General features: G+C 37.2%; 1 pseudogene; it reads right to left on the bottom strand.

The window, feature by feature from the left end:
• Nucleotides 1-505: 505 nt before the first annotated feature.
• LOC144608505 (kelch-like protein 9) lies at nt 506-8564 on the bottom strand (annotated as a pseudogene).
• Between the last annotated feature and the right edge of the window lie 3526 nt (nt 8565-12090).

The raw sequence follows: 12090 nt of genomic DNA, 5'->3' as shown, positions 1-12090 counted from the left end.
ATAGTAGAATATACTCATGATAGGCCTGACATTGTAGATGTAGTCCAATAACTACAGAATGTTGGAAATAATAGTCGTTTTTCACACGTGAATGTAGCGCAACGCGTACGCGCATTTGGCCCGTATACTTTTTTTTGCTGAAAAGTTGCATTACGTGCCATATTATGAATTTTGATGTAAAATTCTGAATTTTGGGCATTAAAATTCTGAATTTGTAAAATCAAATGTTGGGAGGTGTAAAATCAAATGCCATGGTGTAACATGATCAGCTGGACAGTTGACATCTCATCAGATTGATCATTTTTACAAGGAAGTGATTTGATTACAGCATGATTTTTAGGAACTGCTTGTGAAAGAGGTAAATTGAATACATATTCAGACTTTCCACAAATGTTCAATGAGCTAAAGTTAAGCTGTTTGTAATATAGCATGGTTATAGCCCTCCAACAGTTCCATTTCATTTTTGAATTATATTTACATGTGCCCATTTTCTAAATATAACATATTAATCAGTTACAAATAGTTTGAGAGTGGAAATCGTTCTTGTACCAAGAAGTGGATGGATGCTCTTCTCACATTTTAACTTGTGTAAAATCTCTCCAGAGAGTTTAACTGTGCATGCAGCATGATCCATCAATGGCAGAGGTAATGCACCTGCCCTCTCCCACTTTCTGGCTTCTGGATCATAGATAAAAATACTGTCCTTTTTGGCCATTTGGCATAGAGAACCACCACCAGTGATGTAGAGCTTGGAATTGTGCACAGATGTGCTAAATTGACAGCAGTCAAAGGGTGACACCTTAAGTGTTGTCCACTGGTCAGCTGTAGGGATGTAATACTCTGTTTCATTTACATGAAGCCATTCTGTTGACTGAAAGAAATCAATTACATATTTAAACAGAGCAAAAAGATAACATCACTACATTGTTTAATTGTAATCAGCACAATATCTCCCACTCTTTTGCAGCACAAAGCAGGGCATTCAGTTCCTTTGGACTTTTTTGTATTAAGGAATGCAGATATGCCAAAGTACTTTAAGGAGCCATTGTTTGAAAATGAAAAAAATCTTTTAAACCACATTCTCAGGAAATTAGTTTGGGAGGTAGATGTTGTTCATATTATTTTTTTCTTGGTTGTCTAGGTGTGAGTTCAGTTTGGAGAAAAATACTTTTAAATTGAAATTTATTTCTGTAGTCTACAAAACTATTTCTGTTCACCTCACCAAAATGTTGTTCTATTTTTCTATCAGCAAAAGATATCTCATGTTTTCTTATTTGGCCAATTTATTTGTTATGGTGGGAAACAAAAGGCTTTGGATTTGGCAATACAAAAACTTGATATTCACAAGTTTTAGCATAAAGGCACCAGTGTCAATTACTTATATTGCAATAATTCAAAATTCGGTGATACTTTTAAGGAAACATTGGGACTAATGTCTGGATGGTGTTTGCGCATTCTCCCTGTCAGCATATGGATTTCCTCCATGCACTCTGGATTCCTCCCACATCTCAAAGACACGTCAGTTGGTGGGTTAACCTTTACTGTAAATGGCCCCTGGAGTGCAAGTATAATCAACATCAATGGTACCGAAGTGGGAATGGTTGAAAGCTTCAAATTGTTTGGTGTTAATATTACCAATGGTTTTTGCGGAACAGCCACATTCATTGATGCAACAACCAAGAAGGCACACCGACACCTCTACTCTCCAAGCACACTGAGGAAATTAGGCATGAAACTTCTACAGATGCACCATTGAAGGGCTCCTATCACAGCTTGGGTTGGTAATAGCTCTTGCATCAATTGCAGAGAGTTGTAGATGTAGCCCAGTCCATCACACAGACCAGACTTTCCACCATTGACTCCATCTGCACTTCACATTGCCACAGAAAAGCAGCTAACATAAACAAAGATTTGTTCCCCCCCCCCCCCCCCAGCCATTTCTTCTTCTTCTTCGTGCTCCCATTCATCAGAAGGTTCAGAAGCTGAAAAACATGCACAACTAGGCTCAGAAACAGCTTCTTCTCCTCTTTTATCAGGCTTCTGAACAACCCTTTGAGAAGCTAGTTTACTTTACCCCACTGAGGAAAATAGACTTTGTCTATGAAACTGTTGTGCTACAATGCTGAGAACAATATATGCTGCATTCTGTATCTCTCCCTTTGCTCTATCTATTGTACTTGAGTTGGAGCTGATTGTATCAATGTGTTGTATATCTGATCTGTTTGGATATCATATAAAACAAAGCTTTTCACTGTAACTTGGTACATGTGACAATAACAAACTTAAACAGAACTAGCCGTGTTTAATTATTTAGCCGTGTAAATTATTTTTCTTGGTGTAAAATCATGTGATGAAACAGTTGTTTAAAAATTGGTGCTGGATATAAATGCAAATTATCATTACATTTGTGAAGGTGATGCAGTGTTGGTCATAACTGGAGAATGGCTAGCACAGAGAAATTATAAAGATAATAATATGAATGTACTAGAACCAAAATGATTTGACCAGCTAAGTGCAGTTGAGCTTTAAATAGGTACATAATCAAGGGAGTATTGAGGAACAGATGGACCTCATCATACAAATCCAAGGATTCCTGAAAGTGGCAAAACAAGTTGGTAAGGTAGTGAAGAGGGTAAGGGGATAGAATATCAGAGCACGGAAGTTATGGTGTCACTTTCTAAAACATTGATTATAGCATAGTTGGAACAGTGCGATTATACTGGAGAAGGTGCAGAGCAGATTCATCGGGAAGTTGCCTGAATGGAGCATTTCAATCATGAGGAGAGACTTCATGGGCTTGGTTTGTTTTCCTTGAAATAAAGAGAAAGCTGAGTGAAAACCCTATGCAGGTATAAAAAATGATGAGGGACAGATAAAACTAGAGGTCATAGGTTTCGGGGTAAGGGATAAGAGGATGGCTGGAATCTGGAATGCACTGACTGAATGGGTGGTGGAATTATGTAACCTTATATTTAAAAAAGTATTTAAATGAGCACTTGGATCGCTAAGGCATAGCGATATGGGGTTACTCTCAAGGGCAAGTGCTGTTAATATAGACAGGTATTTGATGGCTGGCACCGCCATGGTGGGCTGCAGGGCCTGTTTTTGTGTTGCATGACTCTATGATAATAAAATAATGCGTATTAGAAAGACTGATGCTGATTTGCAAGTGTTTTTGGGAGAACCTTTTTTCCTTTATTTGGAGGCTTTAAGATCAACTACTCCTTATATTGCCGTACGATATTTAACATGCTTTAATGTGTCTTTCAAATCCAAGTCAATATTCTCTATCAAACAAACGTCATTTAAACACAAATCTAAAAATATTGTGAAAACAATTACTGATTGTTGTTTGGCAGCTTCTACAATCTTCAGCAGCTTCTGCAAACATCATGTCATGATGTGCACTGAATGATAAATGGTATTGTTGAGAATATTTTATCTACCAAATAAAATGTTTTTAAAAATGCAATTTATTAATCTCAGTGGGACAAGGAATGAAAATCCCCATTTATCCACCATATTCATGATTTTACTTTTTCCATTTTAAATTGTGCTTATGAAAAAAGGGAAATAAGGTAACACCAAACAAATGCATGTCAGTATGATGACGCACCTATTCCCTAGTTCATATAGTTTGCAATGAGTGCTTCTATCGAACTTTTAATAAGTTAATAATTAATATAAACAGACTGCAGGATGCAATCGGATTCCCACTCAACTTGTTTATACATTTCCTATTTGATCTTTTTATAGTCTCAAAATGCAAGCAGTTCTGGTTATTTCCTTGGCCATTCTTCAAACCGAGTTAACATAACTTGATATGTTGATAAATGTTCTTAAAGGTTTGGCAATTTTGAAGGAGTTATAATTAAAGTTCTATTTTTTTACTGACCAGTTCATTTATAAACGAAGAAATTTTGTACTTTAAGTGACAACATGAACATTTAAAATGTATCTTACTGAGTTTAAAGCTCTTCCCCCTACGCAAAATATTTTGTCTCCAATGGTCGCCATTCCATGGTCGCACCGGGCAAATGTCATGGATTGGTTAATGATCCATCGTCGTAGTCTTGGGATATAACTGTAGAGATCATTAAGAGCTTTTCCTGCTGAGAATCCACCTGATGGACATAACAAAATAGCTGAATATTCAGTGTTTTAAAATTCAAAAACACGTGTAACTCTTGTAAAATGCAACATTAACTCAAAAGGCCGAAGTCAAAAAGATGAAATAGAAAAATGATGTCTAAAATTTCAAATCATACGAACCCAGTGGAGACTTGAGATGATCGATGGAAGAGAGTAGGTTCAGTCCAGTAATAAAAATAAATGAGATGGAATGGGTAAGGTGTGCAAAATCCAAGTAAAGAATTGTAAAATTTAGCTGTAGGATGGAACGAGACTTGAAATAAATTTGATACAACTGAAATGTGCAACTAACTGATGTATGTGTTCAGATCTAAATTCTGGCACCAGGGGGAGAGCCACAGCTATTAAATAAGTCAGCAGGCAGAAAAAATAGGCACAGGTAATAAGTATTGGTCTTGCAGGTGGTGCCCTGATTCCTTACAAGAATAAAAAGAGTTTTGGGATGCCTAATAGATAATGTTACTGAAACTTAGGTTATACTCCTATCTTTTTCTATGGTGCAGATTTGGTCACAGAGTGGGTAAAGTCAGCATTGATTCAAATAATCGTTTTCCACTGGAGGCTCCGTTTGCTGCCTCGATAAATCTTACCACCCACGAACATCAATCAAGATTAACCTAATATGTGTTTATATGCACAGATTTGCATGTGGGTTTTAGGAATGAACTGATTAGCAGTAATACAATGCAAGATTAGGAGAAAAGCATTAAGGACTGAGAAAAGCAATAGCGGCTGAAATTGGGTTGATACAAAGGGAAGTGGACATAATGGCTACAAGCAACAGGAAGACCATATTTTCAAGCACGTGCAATATCAAAAGAGACATCTGTAAAACGTTTTCAACATTGCACACGCCTCAAGGTGCTATACAGCAGCGTCAAACCATTTCGCACCTAGCCAGTGATAAAATATTAGAACATGAAAAATGAAAAATTTAAAGTTATAGAGGCAGGGAAGTCTAGGGAAGCGAATCCCAAAGCTTTGATTGGTGAAGCTGCATGCAAGGAGCAAGGAAATAAAAAATGCATGAGATCATGAGAGACTCATAAGAGTTCTTAAAAATAGAGGATGGGGAAGGAAACTGAACACAAGCTAACAATTTTAAACGTGAGATATTTCTGGAACAGGGACCTATATAGGTAAAAATATTATGTGCTTCCTTAATATTATCCATTTGTGATCATTATTCCCAAATGTTCATCAGATTGATTGACTGCAGTGAAATTCCTGGTGTTGAAGTTTGAATGTTCTAAAACATTACTCCAATGAATGATGCTGGCTTGAAAATATTTTTTCTTTTTAGGTTGGTACAGTCGATTATATTTTTGCCATTTAGCAGTTATTTCTTAGTATTATCTGAAGTTGAGTAATTTGGATTTTCTTTTATCCTTATATTTAACCTTCTCAAAATGCCTCAGTCAGCTAACCCTACTTTGATAGGCTACACTCACAACACCTTCATATGCCAATTGTGCTAGGAGATGTACAAAAATGCTCCTGTCTCTAGAACATCTAAATAAACTTACCATATATTATTGCAGCCTATTTTATTTTGTGGAACATACGATGATAAAATATTTTCTTAAGTGCAAATCTGCATAATCTTGAACTGCTATTTTTCTAAAACGTTTGTGTAACTTTTTTTCCTCATTCTTTATCCTTACCTGAAATGTAGAGAATACCTTTGTGCACAGCCCCAGTATGGTCTGCCACTGCCACAGGGAAGGGTGTTACAAACTCCCACTTGTTGTTTTCAAATTTGTATTCTTCTACTGTATAAGTTAGGTTCCCTAGCAGTGTGCCCCCTGCCACAGAAATAATCCGGTCTAAAATTGCATTCACATGAAACCGTGTGCGCCTTTCCAGCATTCCAGCAACCTGAAGCCATGAGTTATTCCGTGGATCAAACCGAAAAACCTGGATAAAAAAAAGACCTAAATGTGACTAATACATTGGCTGAACTGATTAACCAAATATTGATTTAATTATCCGGGAATGTGATAACCTTCACCTCAGATAGTCAGAAACGTAGTCTATTTACAATTACCTATTAATTTTTGCAAATTAAAAGTAATTGGTGAGATTCACTTGGTAGCAGTCCTGATCAGAGTGCAAACGTATGAGATCCAAGCAAAAGTGATGTTGGATCCAAAAATTGACTCAGTGATAGTCTTTTAACAGTTGTAATTGAAGTTCTGGTACAGTGCATTGCTCATCCTGTGTAAACGAATGACTTAAACTTGAAGATATTAATTTGAAAAAGCTTGCGTATAACAAATACATTGGATAGTGTTGAAAAACGTTAAAGGCAGCGGGAAGCAACAACTGGTCAGATGAACAAATATGTGGCAATCTCAAAATTTTGTGAAGCATTGCATTTGGGGATGGCAAAGAAGGCAGCGGAATATGTAGTGAATGGTAGAATGCTCAGAAAATATAGTGTATCTGAGACCCTGTTTCTGTTGCATGCCCACAGATACCTGAAGGTTGAAAGATGGATAGATAAGGTGCATTTGGACTACTTTCCTTTATTGGCAGAGACGTAGAACATAAGAGCAAGGAGGTAATATTAGAACTGTAAAAGACATTAGTTAGGCCACAGTTAGGATAAGGTGTGCAGACTGGTGTCGATTAGTGCAATAATGTGATTGCACTGGTGAACAAAAGGGGAATTTACAAGAATGTTATTGGGCCTGTAGAATTCTGATTGAGGAGAAAATGGGTAAGCAGATTTTTTTCTTGGAATAATCCAGGTGTAAAAAATTATGAGATGCCTAGGGCGTGTGAACAGAAGGTTATAATATTACACTTACTGAGAAAGAAAAAGTATTGGAGTTGAGTTGGGAAAAACCTTTCTATCTAAGTTTGAGGAGCCAAGTTTGAAAGGTTGTTCAAGTAGAAACTGTCACTAATAAATCACATACATCACATAACACTTACAGAATGGAAATATGAATGAGCGCAGCATTGATGCTGCCAGTACCTATGTGTGGTTTCACTTTTTAAAAAGCTCAAATTATATATTTTTAAAAATGGAAAATTAAATAATTTTTCATTATGCAGTTTGCATCAGGCATTCTCACTCGTGATTGTGTCTGTTCCTCGAGTACTGTTCTCGCAAAGTCGTGACATGCTTAGTTACCACACTGATAAAACCCAACATGAATAGAAGCACTTTCTAAATCGCTTTCCCCTTGATGACTGGCCCCAGGTTCAGAGTATGGACTTGAATTGCAGATGGTAGTCTTTTAAAATGGAAAAAAATGTGGTGCACAATAAAAATGCAACTTCACTGCAAATTGTAAGGACTTACCTCATTTAATGGCTGATTTCCAGTGGCATCAAAGTTGTTTTGTCCTCCTACTACAAATACAAAATCATTCACAACCACGATACCATGATTGTACAAAGGAGTATGCATTTCTCCCAGTTTTCTCCAACAGCTGCCATTCTCATCTGCAATCCACATATCATTGCAAGTACTGTTATTTGTTGTGCGGCCTCCGAGGATCAACACGTTTTCAGTGTTTGACCGAATCCGTGAACGTTCAGATACCAGCATCGGCTGAGCATATAATTGAGAATGGTAACTAAGTGCTTCTTGAAGGTATTTGTAGCATTGGGAATCAGTTTTCATTACTGAGATTTCTTGAACATATTTCTGCAAGTCGGTGGCTGAAATAAGGCAGAATCTAATTTTTTTCATAATATATGCAGCATCCTTCATCCGATTCCTTCCATGATGTAGCCACGTTGTTGCACAATTGAATAGTTCCAGTTCATTGTACTCTTGTATTTCATCATTCTCTAGAACTTTGCACAGTGCTGTTTTATCCAGCTCGACAAGGTACTGATGATTTTCTAATATATATTTGTAGTAATGTCCCAGATATAAAAGTGCTTTTTGTTTTAACTCTTCGGATCCTGATTTTTGAATTATTTTAAAAATATCAAAACAATTTCCCTGAGAGAGATGTTCTTCAAGGAATTTAAAACATAGATTAATTGCATCCTGGATCAATAAATTCTCTGCTGCCTTTAATATATCTTCAATCGTATCTAAAGTAAGATCTAGTTTGTTTGTGTAAATAAAATCCAACACATGCTTTAACCCTCTTGCACTGACATTATTTAACTTGATAGCATTGTCGGGTTGACTTTCTAATAATGATTTACAATAACTACTGACAGATGCTAGAATGACTTTGTGTACAGGAAAGGTAACTCCTTCAGCCTCCAGGGTAATGTCGCACAAAATGTTCCTTATTCTCAAATTGAAGAGCCCCTCAAGTAACCTGCAGGGATAGGTGTCTGAAACACGTGACTGGTGGTCCACATTGTTTTGCATACTGTTAGACATTTTCTCTAAGGTAGAAACAATCTTGGCTGTAGAGTTGTTTTCTTTGTTACATGTAGCACATGCTGGATAGAAAAATTCTATATCAACTTGCCGTAGTCTGCTAATCCATTTAAAGGTGCCATTGCTTAAAGTTGAGACATCTGTAGTAACCACTTGCTTCAGTCACACTCTGTCAGAAGGTCTGTCAGACTCGCGTACGCTTGTGAAGATTTTTTTGATAAAGAGACGAGACGGCCAGTTACAAATTCATTTGATATCAGATAGTTCTGAGATACTTCAAGGAATAAATGGATTTTCAGTTTATCTGTTACATTTATATTTTAAATCATTTTATTAATGCACATGCTCAACTTACAATTATCCTGCTGCTGGCTCTTGAAGCTCTGAAATCATTAGAAGATATTCTTTGATGTTTATACTGTTTTCTGCTTCATTAATCTGCTGTTTTGGAAATGATTGACTAGCAAAGGCGCAGTATTATTCAAATACTAAGTTCTTTTTGAGTCCAGTGATCATCAGCACCCAGGTGTTCAGCTGATTAACATTAAATGCTCTTGGTTTGTCTCTACTACCTTTAGTCAAACTGAATCTTTTAGTGTGGTGATCACAATGTGTTTTTTTTGCAGCGTAGTTCCTCTTAATGTTTTATCTTAGTCAAGTATTTAAAATGTTAGTACTTGCCTGGACTTGTCTGCAGACGAAATGCAATTAGTGTTCAGATGCACAATGTCACAGTGTGACCAAATCAATTTATTATTCAACAACCAAAGGTCATTTTATGTGCCCAAAATATTTTAGTTTCTTTTTTTAAAGGAGGAAATTTGGATCATATTAAAATATTCCTTAGTTTCTTAAATCGAGTTTGGTGATTGAAAAATTGTCAAGCTGAATACAAAATTGCCTAAAGTTACAGTTCTATTTGGATTCCTGCCAGTACTTTGCAAGAGTAAATTTGGATTAAGCCTATTCATTTCATTTCTATTATTTAAAGAATACTATTAACATCAATATTGACAGTAGAAATCAGATAGTGCCTGTTGTCGTGGAGAGAAGGCAACAATGTTCCCACCGCCATCCCTTCTGATCTGGAGACTCATAATCGGAAACATCGCTTCCACCATCTCCCTCCCCCTCCCTCCACATGGCTCCATCTGCTTTTCTTTTTTGTGTACCTCCACCTATCATACATCTCCCAACTCTACCCTCCCCCCTCTCCCACCTGGCTCGATTTGTCCATCATCCTTCACTGCTTCTCAGTCCACCAGTCACCCACTGATTCCTGCTTTGTCACTTCTCAACTCCTATTTGTACTGGCCAACTCCCCTCTCCACTCTTAATCCTGATCCAGGGTTTTGAACTGAAATGGTACAATTCCTCCCCCGCAGGTGCTGTTCCATCTGTTGAGTTTCTCTATCCAAGGAGAGCAACCCCAACCTTTTCCTGCCTACAAACAATTTTTTTCATTCCTGGAATCACTATTGGAAGGATGTGAGGGACTTATGGAGGATGTAGAGATTAACTGAAATGTGGTGCCCAGAACTGGACACAATGCTTCAGTTGAGGGCAAACTGTTATTTTATGCAGATTCTTCATGATTCCCTTCCTCCTGCATGGTATGCTTTGTTTATATATCTCAGGATCCCGTTCGCTGCATTTACCTATTTCCCTAACTTGCCATGTCACTTTCTATGATAATGAATGCAAACCCCAAATCTCATTGCCTGAGCCCTTTAGCTAATATTGCCTCACCTTATTCAACCTACCAAAATATGACAAATTCTTCTGTTAAATTTATTCTGTCATTTATCCAACCAAGTTATCTGTTTACTCAATAATTTACTGTGTACTCTTCACAATTCAGTGCTCTCATTTTTTTTGTCTGCAATATTGGCCCGTATAACCAGCAGTTAATTTTTGTTTCAATACACTCCAACAGGTATTTTTTATAATTCCACGGGGACAAAAAAATGTTTTGATATCTATTCTGAGTTTCAACGCTGTGCTGATCCGACGGGTTGTGGCTTGGGCACTTCAAGTCAAGCATGGGATTTCCAGGTACAGAACTGTTCTATGTACATATTAAATCTACCATATAGCTTGTTAACTAGTCTGAAGGAGTTCTTCCCAATCTGATTTGAGAGTGAGAGTGAAACTTGTGAGAGTGAAACTTGAACTCAAATATTAGTGATATTGGCAGATGAGATTGCATGAGATAAGTGTGTACAGTACAATGCATGATCTCTGGAGCAATTATTAACATTTAGGTCGATGGCTAGCATAACATGCCCGATCCCCCCAGGGTAGAGATCTTGTTTGCCAAAATTATGTGGCATCAGCTAATTGATTGTGCAATAAGGAAAATGCTAACACGATAAATAATAATCTGTATGTCTTCAAAGTAATTGATAGAAATTACAAATCAGAAATAATAGGGAGCAGCAGTCTAATCAGTGGAAGAAACTTACAATTATTTACTAAATTAATAGCAGTAGTTATCTATCATGCACAGTTTCTTAGTAATGCAATTGTTGCATTACTAATAAACCCTGCATGATACATATTTAAGTTATAAAAACAATTGTGTAAATGGAAAAGGGGGTTTCGGGGCTAGATTCAGGCTTCCAATAAATGTTATTTTCCAAGCAGGATTTAAAAAACTTTTTAATAGTTAATGTTTGTAATTATAGCTAAAATTATTAAAGACTGCATGTTGCATTGTTTAATAGAGATCATTGCACAAGTGTCAATAGAAGTGATTGCTTGTTTATTTCAATGGTCACATGCAATGAAAGTAGCAGCGCCCAAGTTCTTAATCGGCAACAGTGTTGGATTACTGCGGGGAGGTTAAATGGAAACAGTTTTATTCCCCCTAGACTTTTTTTCCCCAAACACAACTGCCTTTTCCTCATTGTTATTTCCAAAGTAGCTTTTAAATGGTCTTTTAGTTCCCAATTGTAATCACTGTATAACCAATTCTACTTTATTAACCGCATTATTTGCAATTATTATGACGGAAACACACTTTATAGCAGAATATAACAGTATGAAGCTCACATATCCCTTAATCTGATGGGCTACATGTTTGAATAGATATTGTGTATGCAGTCCCTAAACCTGTCACCTCTAAGTCAAAAGGTTGTGTGTTCACTCTCCATAGACTTGGTCACAAAATGCTGGAGTAACTCAACGGGTCAGGCAGCATCTCTGGAGAGAAGGAATGGGTGACGTTTCCAGAATCCCGAAACGTCACCCATTCCTCTCTCCAGAGAAGGGTCTCGACCTGAAACGTCACCCATTCTTTCTCTCCAGAGAAGAAGGGTCTCAACCCGAAACGTCACCCATTCCTTCTCTCCAGAGATGCTGCCTGACCTGCTGAATTACTCCAGCATTTTGTGATACCTTCGATTTGTACCAGCATCTGTAGTTATTTTCCTACACAAACCTGAGGTTGTGATAACAATACAGTGCTGGCAGAGTGCCATCTTTGTGACGAGTCAATTAAATCGGAGAGGCTCTCCCCTGACCCAACTTCAGAGGTGACCATGGGAATTGTCCCTAGCCTAATTTGACCAACATTT

This window comes from Rhinoraja longicauda, chromosome 31, assembly GCF_053455715.1.
Source record: "Rhinoraja longicauda isolate Sanriku21f chromosome 31, sRhiLon1.1, whole genome shotgun sequence".
Taxonomy (NCBI): domain Eukaryota; kingdom Metazoa; phylum Chordata; class Chondrichthyes; order Rajiformes; family Arhynchobatidae; genus Rhinoraja; species Rhinoraja longicauda.
The sequence above is the reverse complement of the archived record's forward strand: the minus strand, read 5'-3'. Positions and strand labels throughout refer to the sequence as shown.